Source organism: Hylobates moloch, unplaced genomic scaffold, assembly GCF_009828535.3.
Source record: "Hylobates moloch isolate HMO894 unplaced genomic scaffold, HMol_V3 SCAFFOLD_1, whole genome shotgun sequence".
Lineage (NCBI taxonomy): Eukaryota > Metazoa > Chordata > Mammalia > Primates > Hylobatidae > Hylobates > Hylobates moloch.
In genome coordinates, this window is record NW_026652276.1 from 157,676,993 (window position 1) to 157,690,971 (window position 13,979).

At 34.0% G+C, this 13,979-nt stretch overlaps 1 protein-coding gene across 1 annotated transcript in view; it reads left to right on the forward strand.

The window, feature by feature from the left end:
- Window positions 1-13,979, forward strand: part of THSD7A (thrombospondin type 1 domain containing 7A) — a 475,310-nt gene that overhangs the window by 206,405 nt on the left and 254,926 nt on the right. The gene's annotated exons all lie outside the window — the stretch shown is intronic.

The following is a 13,979-nucleotide window of genomic DNA, read 5'->3' on the forward strand; positions in this document are numbered from 1 at the left end:
TAGAGCCTAATATTCTCATCCAGTTGTTTGAATTAAACAAACATATTTAAAACTGCAGAGCTTATTTGTCAAGAACTTGTATCCCATTAGAAATACCATATAACTTCCAATAAATTGATAGTTGCATATATTTTCTCACTTATTACAGTATAGGTTAAACTTTATGTTAAATAAATTGGCTGTGAATATTTCTATTATATAGGAATTATCATGTGTGATCAAGAAAGTCCAAGAGAAGAAGAGACAAAAATCAGGTATTTTGACCTAGTTTTGCTCAGATATTATACCGTGATATCAATGAAGCCAATAAAGCGAAGAGTGAATCAATGACATCACCAAAGCACAGGGCCACAAATCAAGAACTTAGTGATCAAATTTAAAATGTTTTAGCTTCTATTAAATCCAGAAACAATGTTATCATGTAGGAGAATAAAAATAATTTAATATGGCTAAAAATTATATTATAGTAACTGCATAAGTTTAACTAAAAACCAACAATCTGGGGAAGCAGATCATAGACAAAAATAATTTTAGAATTACTGCTCAAATGTTTAAGTTAACGATGATAGATCTGCCCTGCTTTCCACTTTCCAATAGACCAAAATCAATAAGAATGAAAAACACAAATGAAACTCTATTCTTTTATGACAGCAGGAAACGGTTACAGTCCCAAACCACAATTGATACAGAAATTTGGCTAATGTGGTAAAATTAGATATAACTTAGGGAGGATACTTAGAAGGGCATATGTGTTACCAGCTTTCATGAACACTCAGAATCTCTAACAGTAGCCTGAGCTTTCTGAGGGGACAAGCCAATGACACTTCCTTAGTATGACATGGTCTGTCTCAGTGAAAAGGGCTGCTGAAGCATACTCGAGTTCTGCTTAAAATCAGAATAGCGTAATAGGCAGGAAGCCCACTATGCCATTATTGCCAACAAAAGGCTATCAGTTTGACAGACTGAGGGATTAAAGTTTTGACAACTAGTGGAAGAGAATTCTAAATCACTACACATATGCTAGGACACAGGAGGCCTCCCTGTAAACCAGTGACTTCCAGCCTGGCTGGGTGAAATCTTAGCAGGACCAAGAGTTGGTGTGAAAGTATACCAAGTGTTTCTCCAGGAAACCAAAGATGTTAAAGGAAATACGGTTTTCTGAATCCAAAACAGAAAGAATTTAAAAACAGAATGAGTTTAAAAGTGATCTGTTAGAGCTCAAAAAAGAAATGGAGGAGAATTATAAAATAAGAAGAGAAATGCAATTCAGAATTATAAATTAAGAACAGAAATGCAATTAACATTAGAAGCAATAAAAAATGGAAAAATATTTGGTGGTAAAAAGAGCCAATGACATAGAGAAGAGTTTGAGAACATCAAATAAACTAATTTTTAAAAGAGATAATGGATATGCAAACAAAGGACATTACTATATGAAACATTGATGTTCCTGAAGATAGAACCAGAAAAATTAAAACAGAAAACACAACAAAATACAAGGATAAGACTTTCTTGAAATTAAAAGAAGACCTTGATTCACACATCGAAATTGTACAAGACTAATATTCTGCAAGAAGAAGTTGAAATAATGACCTAATGGGAGAAATAATATAGATCAACTTTTATGGAGAGAGATAGGCGACGAGACATCAGACTGAAAGCTGGGACGGTGCTCAATTGTGAAACATTAGAAGCATTCTCTTTAAAGTAAAAAATAAGACAGGACAGCACATTATCTGTAATGATAAGACCTTTTCATTCTAAGTACCAGTCAATGTACCTGAAAAGAGAAGGAAATGAAAATTGGAAAGCAAGTGGCAAAAATAAGACCTTTTCCCTCAGACGTTATGATAATTCTGGAATACTCCAGCTAATCAATTGAAAATATATTATAAACAATAAAAAAATCAATGAGGTTGATGTACACAAAGATAATATCCAAAAATCAATATATGCCCTAGATGCTTAAAAAATTAAGTATTATAATGGGGAAAAAGATTAAAATATCTCACTTGCAAAAGGAAAACTTAAAACAAATCTGTAAATAAACTTAACTATTAAAGTTCTGCACTTAACACTAGACTTGGAAAAATAGAAAAGGATGTAGTTGTGCTTGTCTAGAATATTTAGTAAACATACCAACTGTACATTGCTACTGTGAAATTTACAAGGGAAAAATAGATGTATTAGACAGGAAAATACTGAAAAATAAAGAGAGAGGAAAGGCTAACTTCACAAGATAATTAAGTGCATTATACTCTATGGTAATAACGATAACAAGTAATATAATAAATTATATTTATACAAACAGATTAGGCACAGCCACTCTTATCATTTACAGAAAATTTTATATCAATGTAAGGAACTGTTTACCAGTTAAGTTCCCAGATCCCAGCCAAGGGCAAACCCTCCAAGCAGGCCTTTCTAAGGATAGAAGTCTCAGCCTGCTGTACGAACTCTTATGAGTGTTAAATAAAATCTATAGGAGGCCATTGGTCAGGATTGAGCCTCCTTCTCCTGCACCAGGCCCAACAGACTAAACCAAAATGGTGTTCCTTATGCAAAAGTTCCAGTCACCAAGCTGAAAATAAGTTATTTATCTGCCTTCTGAGAAATCAGAAGAGAGATAATAGCCAAATCCCCAAACAGGTCAATCCTAGTAGACATGATAAGGACTTTGTTTTTGTTTTTGTTTTTGTTTTCTGCTGTAACCTTTACAGAAAAGTAACTTTGAAGTGACCAATCCATGTTTTGTTTTCTGTTTTGCTTTCCTCAGCCCTTTACTATTTATAAAATCCACCTCCTCTGCTCAGCTCATGGGAATATTTATTCCAACTTGTGGAAGGAAGTGTTGCCAAATTCCAGAATTGCAGATAAAACCTATTAACATATTTAAATTTGTTATAATTGTTTTCTTTTGACATAGAGAAAATCATGCAGTTATTACCACATAAGGTATGTGATTTGGAATTAAACATGAGGAAGTAAAGGCAATTTTACTCCACTCCCCTGCCTTGAAATCAATCAGTAACCCCAATCAAGGAAATAATCTACAGTTTTTTTTAAAAAAAAAAAAAAAGGAAAATGGAAAACTGAAAAAACGAAGTGTCTATATGATAAATCTGTGCCTCAGAGACCGAGGAAGCTAGAACTTGAAGCATAAAAGAGACTCCTCTAAAGCACCCGGTGGCACAATCCATGAAGGTTTATCCAAGGCTCTTTTTATTGGATTATCCCAATCTGGTCAGGGGAAGGGCAAGACAGGGAATCTGGGGAAGGTCCCTTAAGAGCCAGTTCCCCATTTGAACCTACCTTGTTTTGTCAAATTGTCTGACAAAGACAATTAATGGTAATTATAATTCCAGGAGAAGCATTTCCAAAAAGTGTGGGAAATTCAGCCCAGTGAATTCCTGAGGGAATAAGACAGATTTAGGATTTAAAACAGATTTCTGTTGGCTAAGCCAAGAAAAGTAGAACTATCCAGCTTCTAGATAACTCCATAAAGCAGATACTTCAGGCAAAAATACATGGGATAAACATAACTGCGTAAAACATGAAGGGGTGAATGATAGAATAACCTCTAGAAATACTAACATCTTGGAGTATTTTTATCTCATTTCTGTTACCAAATTCATTTTTCCTTTTAAGTCTTTATATAAATTCAGCCTTAGCATTTCAGATAGAAATGAATAATACTTCTTAAAGTGGATTTCTGATTTTTGTTTTCCAAGCCCAGGCTTTCTGGCATCCCCTCTCATCTTCAAATTTAAAACTGTTGAGCAGAAAATTGTATTTTTTTCTCAACACAGCTTATCTCTTTTTGCCTGGTTCTCACTTTACCTTAGAATACTAGTTGTTAATTACTCCAACCTTCTGTTTTAGGACTGCTTTCCAGAATGGTGATATCAAACTTGAATATAAAGCATTTGCTTTATAACAGTTGTGAAGCTGGCTGAATCAACAAGAATGGAATTTAAGTAATGGATAATTAGGATAAATAAATAATAAATAAGAGTAGTAAACCTATGCACTCATGGCTACAGAGTATTGAACAAGCCATTTACACTTTCTGGGACCCAGCTTTCTCATCTGTAAACCATACGTGTTTTCTGGGATAGGCAGTGATGAGGGAGAGAGCCTAAAAATAAATCTCTAAAAGCCTTTCAACTTTTGTGATTCTAATGAACCCCGAACAAACACCATACCTAAAATTGCAGACGTTAAATCCTATATATCTTCCTTGGCAGAGAGTTAATTAATTTTCAACATGGCCTACAAATCAGTTCATACTGAAACATCAGGGTGAATTTCTATGCAGTGCCTATAGACTAAGGCAGCACTCTGCAGTCATGGGAGTAACTGCAAGGTTATCACTCAGTTGATGAGCTATATGGTTCCTGAGGGCCCATCCCCATGCTACGACTTTGTGAATCAGTAAAATTGCAAATCTAATCCTAACTTTACCAAAGAGAAAGGAGAAAATTGCCCACTATTTAAAGTAACACTCCTTTTAGGTTGTTCAGAATCCATTTATAAAATTACTACTTCTAAATAGCAGGCTTTTAGATCTTAAAACTTTCTGTTATATCCAAAGCGTCGAGTTGCCCGCCAGATACTCATCATCATGTCTCAAAAGCTTGCCTCGGCTGCCTGTTGGCCACACCCGACTAAATATGGTCAGTATGCCCATATTCTGTGGTAGACGGTAGATGGCTAAAAAGGACATTTTAGTTTTCTCAAAATGTCGAGCTGACCAGGCAGTATATTATGTTTGACCTTAGAGGTCCACTATCACCCCTTGCCCATTCAGCTCGTGTGTCCAGATGCTGACCTCTGAGCAGTGTATTCATAGGCTTCTGAGCCTTCTTTCTCATTGGATTCTACCAGTGGGAGAAAGCAGCAGGATATCAGATGGTGGGAAGAGAGACTATTCCTGTCTGTTCCTGGCTGAATTTCTCTAGCAAAGTCTCCTGCCTCTGCCAGCAGTCCTCTCCCCAGCTCTAGGTCTACCTCAGATTCTAGTAAAATCCTTTCCCTTGATTCCTTTATTGCCATAGGGCAATAATCTTCCTATAGTTAATAGCCGCAAGATGCGGTACCGCTCCTCGATGCCTACAATTTTGTTAATAATTCTTTTATGAACTTTTCTGAATTAACCCATGTAAGTTTAATTCTGTTTTCTGTTGGCCCTGACTGATAAATAATAGCTATGTTAGAGCACAGTGTCAGAACCAGAGAACTGCTTCTATGTCGTTGTTAGTTTACTCATCAACTAATTAATTTATTATGCATTTATTTACTTATTTAACTTTTCATTCAACAAAACTAAAGGCATCAAGACATTCTGGGCACTAGAATATGCAGACAAAAAGACAAAACAAAGATCATAATCTCAAGGATCTATATTTTATTATAGAAATAATGTCACAAAAGAAACAATAAAATATTAGAGCTGCTATATTTTGTCTACAGAGAGAGAGAAAGTGCATGCAGATAACAACAGAGATAATGAATTCTTCCTGGAAGGAGGTTGGCAGGATCAAGAATGGCCTCCTAGAGAAAATGCTGCTGGAGTTAAGGATTAGAAGGCATGCACCAGGTCTAGGATGGAGATGGCCAAAGAATATGGGAACAAAAAAAGCAAAGGCACTGAGAATTGCAGCAGTAATGGTTCCTTGTGGAAAAATACTGTTTCTGTAGGTTGTTTCACCTCTGGAGGTTAGATTACAAAGGGAAGAGGAACTAGCCTAGAAGAGAAATGGAGAAAACCTACAAAGGTCTTGGAAACCTATAAAGATCTTGGAGGTCAAGTTTAAATGTTTAGACTTTATATCCTGCAGGTCTAAACATTTCCACATTTATTAATAACAGGGTTTTTAACATACCCCAATATATGTTTATTTATTTGTAAGTTATATACATTTGCTATTATAAAAGTATATTGCATACATTTTAAAATCACAATAATTAAAACTTTAACATAAATAAATAAGGAAATAATATTTTGCTAATCACTATGGCTTTATGTTATCTTTAGCTAGGATTGTAAGGCAAATTATTCATGAGGAGGCACATTGTTAATGAGAGTGATTTTAGCTTATTTTATATACAGTATTTTATTTTTTATATAAAAAATAAACTCTTTGTCCAATCAGTTACTCCTTTTCTTACTCCTACCAAAGATATTTATATTTATTTCAAAATGATAGAGCAACTAGATAGTCAGAATATATTCTTCACTGAAACAGCATTGAGACACAAGACAGCTGGTCTGGCCAAAATTATAATTCAAAAATAACTTGGCTTCTATTTTGTTAAATTCCCATTGAACATCCCTCATTAACTATGACATCTTTATCTTCAAACTTATGCTTCAGTTTATGTACATCTCCCATTCTGATCTGTTCACCTGTTATTATCCAAATTTGTTTCTATTTACTTTTCCTCTTTTCCTCAACTTAATTTCATTCCTTAAAAAGGTACTTTGCATTTATATTATGTCAGGTCCAAGATTTCATGAAAAATTGTTAAATATTGAAGGTTTTCTCAGGAAATTTGTGTTATATTATGTAAGGCTATATACCAACACATATATATTTACATGTATACATTTTGTATGTATATATTTATATGTATGTATATTATGTAAGGCTATATACCAACACATATATATTTATATGTATGCATTTATGATCTATGTAATAACAATAGGTGAATGACTAGACAAACTTTGTTTTTTTTAAGTAAATATGATTTTTATTTAATTTTTTTAAATTTTACTTTAAGTTCTGGGCTACATGTGCAGAGCGTGCAGGTTTGTTACACAGGTATACATGTGCCATGGTGGTTTGCTGCACCTATCAACCCATCTAAGAAAGATGCAACGTTAACCTTAATTGCCTACATTAGGCTAAGACAATGCCTAGAACATAATCAGCTCCCAGTAAATGTTTGTTACAGTATTAAAATTTAAGAGAATCTTTCAGTTTTAAAACCTGAGTCTTTTAGTAACTAACAGGAATTCAACTGAAGCCAATGAGAAAATGGAACCGTCTAAGGTCATGAAAAAAAATGACCAGAACATGTAAAAGAATATCCTCAAAAGATATGTTTTATTCAATTAAGATAATATACATTTATACTGATTCCATTTAGGATACAACATTGAGAATATTATTTCAATATTATTATTCCTGGTTAACACTAAATAATTGCTGTTGCTATATTTTCTGTATGAGAAAACATACCATTATTAATACCATAAATGTACTCCAATAGTCTCTGAGAATTTTTAAATTTAGTGTCATCTTTTGTCCATTTATAAGCGTCCTTACTTATGTCAGTCACTCCTGTTTTTATATCTTGAAGCCACAAAGCTCATCACTATCAATTAGTTGGTGTCAGTGATGGCAAATTAAGGGCTAAAATTGTCAATGTCTACCTGTAAACTTCTAACAAATTCGAAAATATTAAAGTGACCACCAGGGTCACTTTTTATATCCCAACATATGATTATCTCATCATGAACAGGATGTCTTCACCTCTCCTTTTACTTTTCAGAAGTATTTTTAAAATCACATTATTGGGGTATGCTTGATATATGAAAAGTTGTACATATTAAAGGTATACAACTCAAGGGGTTTGGGAATATGACCTTGATGAAATGATCAAGGTCATAAACATATTCATCACCTGCAAAGATTTCTTTCTGCTCCTTTTATTATTATGGCATAATTACTATTATTTTTATTATTTTGTGTTGTAAGAACACCTAACATAATACCTACCCTCTTAGGAATGCACTGTTGGTTATTTTTGTTTTAAGTGAGGAAAATTAAATAAAATTAAATAAAAAGAGGGTCCTAGGTAGTATTTTAGACCTTTGATGGATTTGGGGAAGGGACTAACCTTAAGTCAGATAATACATGTCACTGCCTAATCATCCTCCATATGAACTTGAAATAAGGTTTATGTCACTTTCATCACTTTTCCTGGGAGTTTTAGTAATATCTCCCATTTAATCGTTCTATTTAGCTCTCTTGCTTGAGACAGTGTGAGAGTAAATTTCCTATGGAAACAGCCAGGCTGCTGATCGGGGCAGTGACCTTGCATTTCCTTGGCAGCGACTGTGATCTTGCCCATTGTTTTCGTTTATTTGTTGGAATTCTACTGGCTTGATGTGGGTAGTATTGAGTTTCTCTCTGACTCAAACAAGAATAATTTTAAATAGGAGGAAATACTTTCAAAAGAAAATACAAATTCCCATAAAAGAGGGAATTTAATAAATCATTAATGCATTGTTTTGTATTACCTAATTAAGAATATGCTCACTCTTTTAGAGTCTGCTAACACGTTAGTAATTCCACGTGTTTTATCTTATTTTCTTCTTTTTAGGCCTCAACTCACACTTTCACCTTGCTATATTCTTTATTTTTTTTAAATCTCATATCATTGTATTATAAAGGGATTATCTAGCTTTTTCCCAAAAGTTTCATTGAGAGATGCTTTCTTCTCTACTTAGTACAAATATGTGGTCACTGATATTAGATAAAACATGAGATCATGAAAAATTTGTTTGAGTAGTTTTTACTAGTATAGCAATTGAATTGTAAGTGGACAAAATACTGCTGTGCTTAATACAAGAAGCCATTGTACAGTAAACATCTTGGAATATTGACACAAGTATTTACAGTGTAACATACTGGAATAAATGAAGCAAGTTTTTGAAAAATAAAAATTAATTATGACTAAGGTTGAGATTATGCAACAATAACAACAAAATCATTTTAAGATTTCAAAAGACTACATATAACAGATCACTAACCTACATAAATATGAATATACGTATATTCCCATTAACAGATGGATAAGAATGGAGACAAATACTGAAACAGAGATGTACATCCTAACTCTGGAATAATAAATGTGAATTTGTCAGAAATTATTTTCAATGGTATAAAATTGGAATACATTTGAATTTTATACAATATATGATATACTGATACATTTTGAATTGTAAAACGGTGTTCAAGTGCTTTTATCAAAAATACACTTCTCTGGCATTCTAATCTATCAAGGATCCCATATAATGAAATTAAATACAAAATAGGTGAAGGAGAACATAGTAGTCACTACATAGTTCCAACTCTCTATAAAGCGTTATCTCTAACTTTGATGTCTTTAATTCTGTTTAGGAAAGACAAGAGAAAAATAAATAAATAAAATTACTTTAAATTATGATAATTCTGGGTCGGCCCAGAGATTTTGTATCTTTTATGGGTTGCATAATGTAGAGTTCATACTTGGTAAAAAGTAAATCATTGATGAAAGGATAAATCTTACATAAAAATGACTAAAGTTTTTGAAAGACTGTACCTATATTTATTAAAGTAATTTGATAAGGCAGTAGAATTTGACCAGTTCCTCCCCAAGAATGGATAGAACTTACCTAAGTAGGGTATGGTGGAAAGACTGAGCACTCCAAGTCAAACCTCATTTTAAAAAAATCTGAGAATAGAATGAGCAGGTTATCTGTAAGGGGAAGTCAAGATGCTAGTATGACTTGAATTAAAGGAGCAGGTGGCAAAAGAGCAGTAAATAACGTTTGAAAGGAAGCCCAATGACCTTGATGGTAGGGCAGAAAAATTTGGCCTTTTCTTCAGTAAACTGAGCAAAATTATGTTCATAAACAGGAATGATATGCAGAATGGATTGGAGGGGTCAAATTCTAGAGTTTGGACAGCCACAAGTAAGGTCATGGTTATAATCCAAGAATGAGGTGAGGAAGCCCTGGATCAAAGTAGCAGCAATGGAGACATTGAGGCCAGATAGACAATACAGGATCAACTCAAGAAGAAATTCAATATTGGCAGTTTTCATTTAAGAGTTTGATTGTATCTTCCAATGTCTGCCTATAACCATCCTCCAACCTTTGGAGTTCTGATAAATAAATGGCAAAATGCTAGGATGATTTGGATAGTGCTGGCAAATACTAGAAACAGAAGGAAAAGAAGTTGCCTGCCGTATTTTGTTTCTATGTTATTTCATCTTTCTCAAATAATATGTATCAAATAATTGGCCATTTTATTTGCAGTCCTCAATAGACGAAAGTCAGGGACACTCTGAGATGATTTCAAGTGGCCAGAACACTAAAGCTGATCCCAGGCTGTGTTTGTTATAACCTTTCATGATGCTAACAACTGAGGTTTTCTTCTATTCCTTGTTCAACCTAGACACGTTTTCACTTTTTTTTTTTTTTTTTCGGAGTCTCGCTCTGTCGCCCAGGCTGGAGTGCAGTGGCGCAATCTCAGCTCACTGCAAGCTCCGCCTCCCGGGTTCACGCCATTCTCCTGCCTCAGCCTCTCCGAGTAGCTGGGACTACAGGCGCCCGCCACCACGCCCGGCTAATTTTTTTTGTATTTTTAGTAGAGACGGGATTTCACCGTGGTCTCGATCTCCTGACCTCGTGATCCGCCCGCCTCGGCCTCCCAAAGTGCTGGGATTACAAGCGCATGTTTTCACTTTTTATCCTTGTATGTGCTAGCCAAACTCTACGTGTTCCAGGTTTGACCCTGCTGAAGAGGGAGAGATGAGTGAGAAAGGATATTTTTAAATAATTACTTCACTCTACTCACCCCCACCCCCACATTCATTTACTTTCTCCAATCCTGGACTGCAATAGAAGAGGAAGTCAGCCATGGGGTGTGGCATAGCATTCTTTTCTTTTATAATAGATGATGAATCAGGAAGTCTGCCCTGAGAGTGTGACATGGCAATTTTTTCTTTTAGATGATGAATAAGGAAGGAGGACATCTAATCAGGGAATAATATGGATTAGTGGGGGTGGGAACAGGGTAAGACGCAAGAGATGCTACTGAGACACAAAATTTAATGAGGCACTCACCCCCAGGGTCATGCAAGTGCCTTCTTAAATTTTGTTCCTAGGTACTTCTTTGCTTTTCCTAGTTCCGCCCTAAGTGGGAAGAGGAGTGAGCTGACTCATGGACTGAGGAATCTCATGTTCTCTCCCTACAAAGACTTCATCATCTGTTTCTGTATATTTATTCAGCAAATATTTAGGGATCATCTATCAGGTGCTTAATTTTTCTTTCCTGAGTCCTAATAGCACTGACCTGCTATGATCGCTACCTTCTAATTTAGATAGTCCATGAATCTAGCAATATTTTAGGTAAGTATAAAGCACTGAAGGATAAATTTTGACCAGGTACAAAATCATGAATTACTTTTTCTTTGAGTGTAAACATCTCCCCTCATGGGAAAATATTTAAGCCTTCAACTCTCTGCCTTTATTTTCTCCCATAACTACGAAGATCTCTAAAGCCTTTCTAAGGGATACCTATGTTATAACATTTTGGAGATTTTATTTAGTCAAAACTTAACTTGGCTTTTATTTTGTTCCTCTATGCTTACTGGCTATTTAAAAAAATAATTAATATAATCTATTCATGACATTAATACATGGCCCTTCACTGTGTTATTTTAGAAATTAATATTGACTGGGACAATTTTAGATATTCAACCAGGTTAGTAAGAGAGAATAAGGCAAGTGAAACCCTGGTGGTCCTGTTTAAGATAGATCTTTTAGGTAGTCTGGAGAGGTAGTGTACCTATCTGCTGGGAGCTTAGAAACTAAGTCATATTTGACACTAGAAGAATAGTTTTACACAACTGATATGACATAACACCAGCATCAGATTCAGATGGCCTGGATTAAAGTCTGAACTTTACTACTTATTTCTTAATTTTAAAGTAGGTATAAAATCCCTGCTTTACTTATGTGTCAGGATTATTGTAAAGATACAAAAAAATCATGAATGTAAAATTGCCATGTAAATTGATAATGGCTGAGGAAAACATGAATTTTATTAATAATAAATAATGGCTTTAAAATAATTAGATGGTAAAGATAATTGAAAACAAAAGAGAAAAGAACAAAATTCTTGCCTTCTTAAGTTCTTTAAATCTCTTTGAAAAAAGGCAGGGTTATACTGAATAATGAGGAAAAATCTATATATGATTTATATACAATTTGGAAAATTAAAATAAACACCATTTTTAGAACTATGTACCTTTAAAATGTTAAGACAAGGCCAATATTAAAAACATAAATGTTTACTTTGTAAATATATACATTTTACTATAAATATGTCTTTCCACTAACCTTACAAAATCTTTTCCTACTCACAGTAGCCAGAAAAACTGCTTTAAATTCTGGAAGCATCCAAATATCACTAATATGATGTTATCTTTAATACATCCTACTAAGCACAAAATAAAACTGTCCTTGTTTAGAAGCCAGGTCATTATGACAAACATATTTGAAAATTAGTTTTGTGTGATTTGTGATATTCAACAAATCTGATACAAATCTGCAACAGCCAAGGTCATTGAGTATTTTGATCTTCAAATAAATCATAGAGCTTTCCTTGGAGAAAAAATTACTGCATCACTGGTTTCCATTACAAAACATTTATGGATGCAGAATTTTATAATTATTTCTATCCTTAATTATTAATAATTTATATCCTAACTAGTAAGACACTACATTCAAAATAACAGTAGATAGGAAGATACTTTGTTTATGCTTTTCTTTCTTTAAGTGCCAAGGATTTGTGTCTACAGGAACTCTATGATAAAGACTAAACTCTGTGACTTAGTTCAGAATAATGTGAGGTTTTCTATATGATAAAAAAGATAAATCAGAGAAAAAAAGTAAGGTAAACCAAATCTGCAATATAAAAATAAAATATGAAAATGAGGATTGTGTTGGAAATTCTGGAGAAATAGTTATTAAAGGAGTGTCATCATAAAAGTCATATAAAGTTTATATCTTGCCAGAAAGAAAGCAAAACGTAGAAAGTAACTAAAAGAAATTAAAATCAATAGAAACTAGTTTAAACTGATGATATGTCATGATTGGGATACAATGTCATGATTTGGAAATGCAATATTGAGTGAAATGTATAATGGATTATGCCATGTAAGGTTAATTTTGACAACTGTAAATCAGACTAGGAAACACTGTGAAATCATCATGAATGATGCATGTGCTCTGCTGTGTCATCTTAATTTTAGACTTGCAAATTTGATTTCTGAAACTGCGTTTGAACAACCAAAGCAATGTGTTGTGAAATAGATCAATTTGAAAAGAAAACATTGCCTAATGTGATTTGTGAGGTTTCTTGGTAAGAGTGCCCTGGTGACATATCTATGAAAAGCTTCATTTTACCTCCCATTTCATTATGAGGCTGGTAGTCTAGAGCCGAAGGAGCCAGAGGAGCAAGTGAAGCTGAGAATAAATTGGGAGTGAGGGCAGTTGTCCTATATTGTTGCTATGGATAGAGCTGAATAGTCCATAGTGAGATTTTATTGTCTATCAGGGACATTTACTGAGAATGCCTGATGGAAAAGTACAGATTGAATGAAAACAGGCTAGTTCTACCCTGTTGGGGACAAATGAAGTGCTTCGGTTGTGCTAGATTAATTTGATTGTGATAATAAGCCTGTGTTTTTTCATATCATTCATGTGTAGTATTTTGTTAACTAGATCATGAACTACTTGAGACTGTCTTTCTGATTCCCATGCCCTTTCCTCCTCTGTCTCTGTTGAGAGGACTCTGAGGAGCTGCTCAGCCATTGGTGGTTACCAAAGGATGAGAAGGGTGTTGTCATTCAATATCTAGAAAATACAGCCTGTGAAACCATACCCATTGTTCTGCATTGGTCATCTCTATTAGAAATGATCATTTTGATAATGTCTTTTTAAAGTTGGAATTTCAGTTATGTCTTTATGCTTGTAATCCCCTCACAGGCATTGTATTTATTATTTCATTAGTGGAAAATGAATGATAGTACTTCTACATGTAATTAAATAAATTTATCTACAACAGTAACTGCAATGCCACAGGTATATCAGTAATTTTTTTAAAGTGTTTGTGAAATTTTTCTAGAAATGTTTT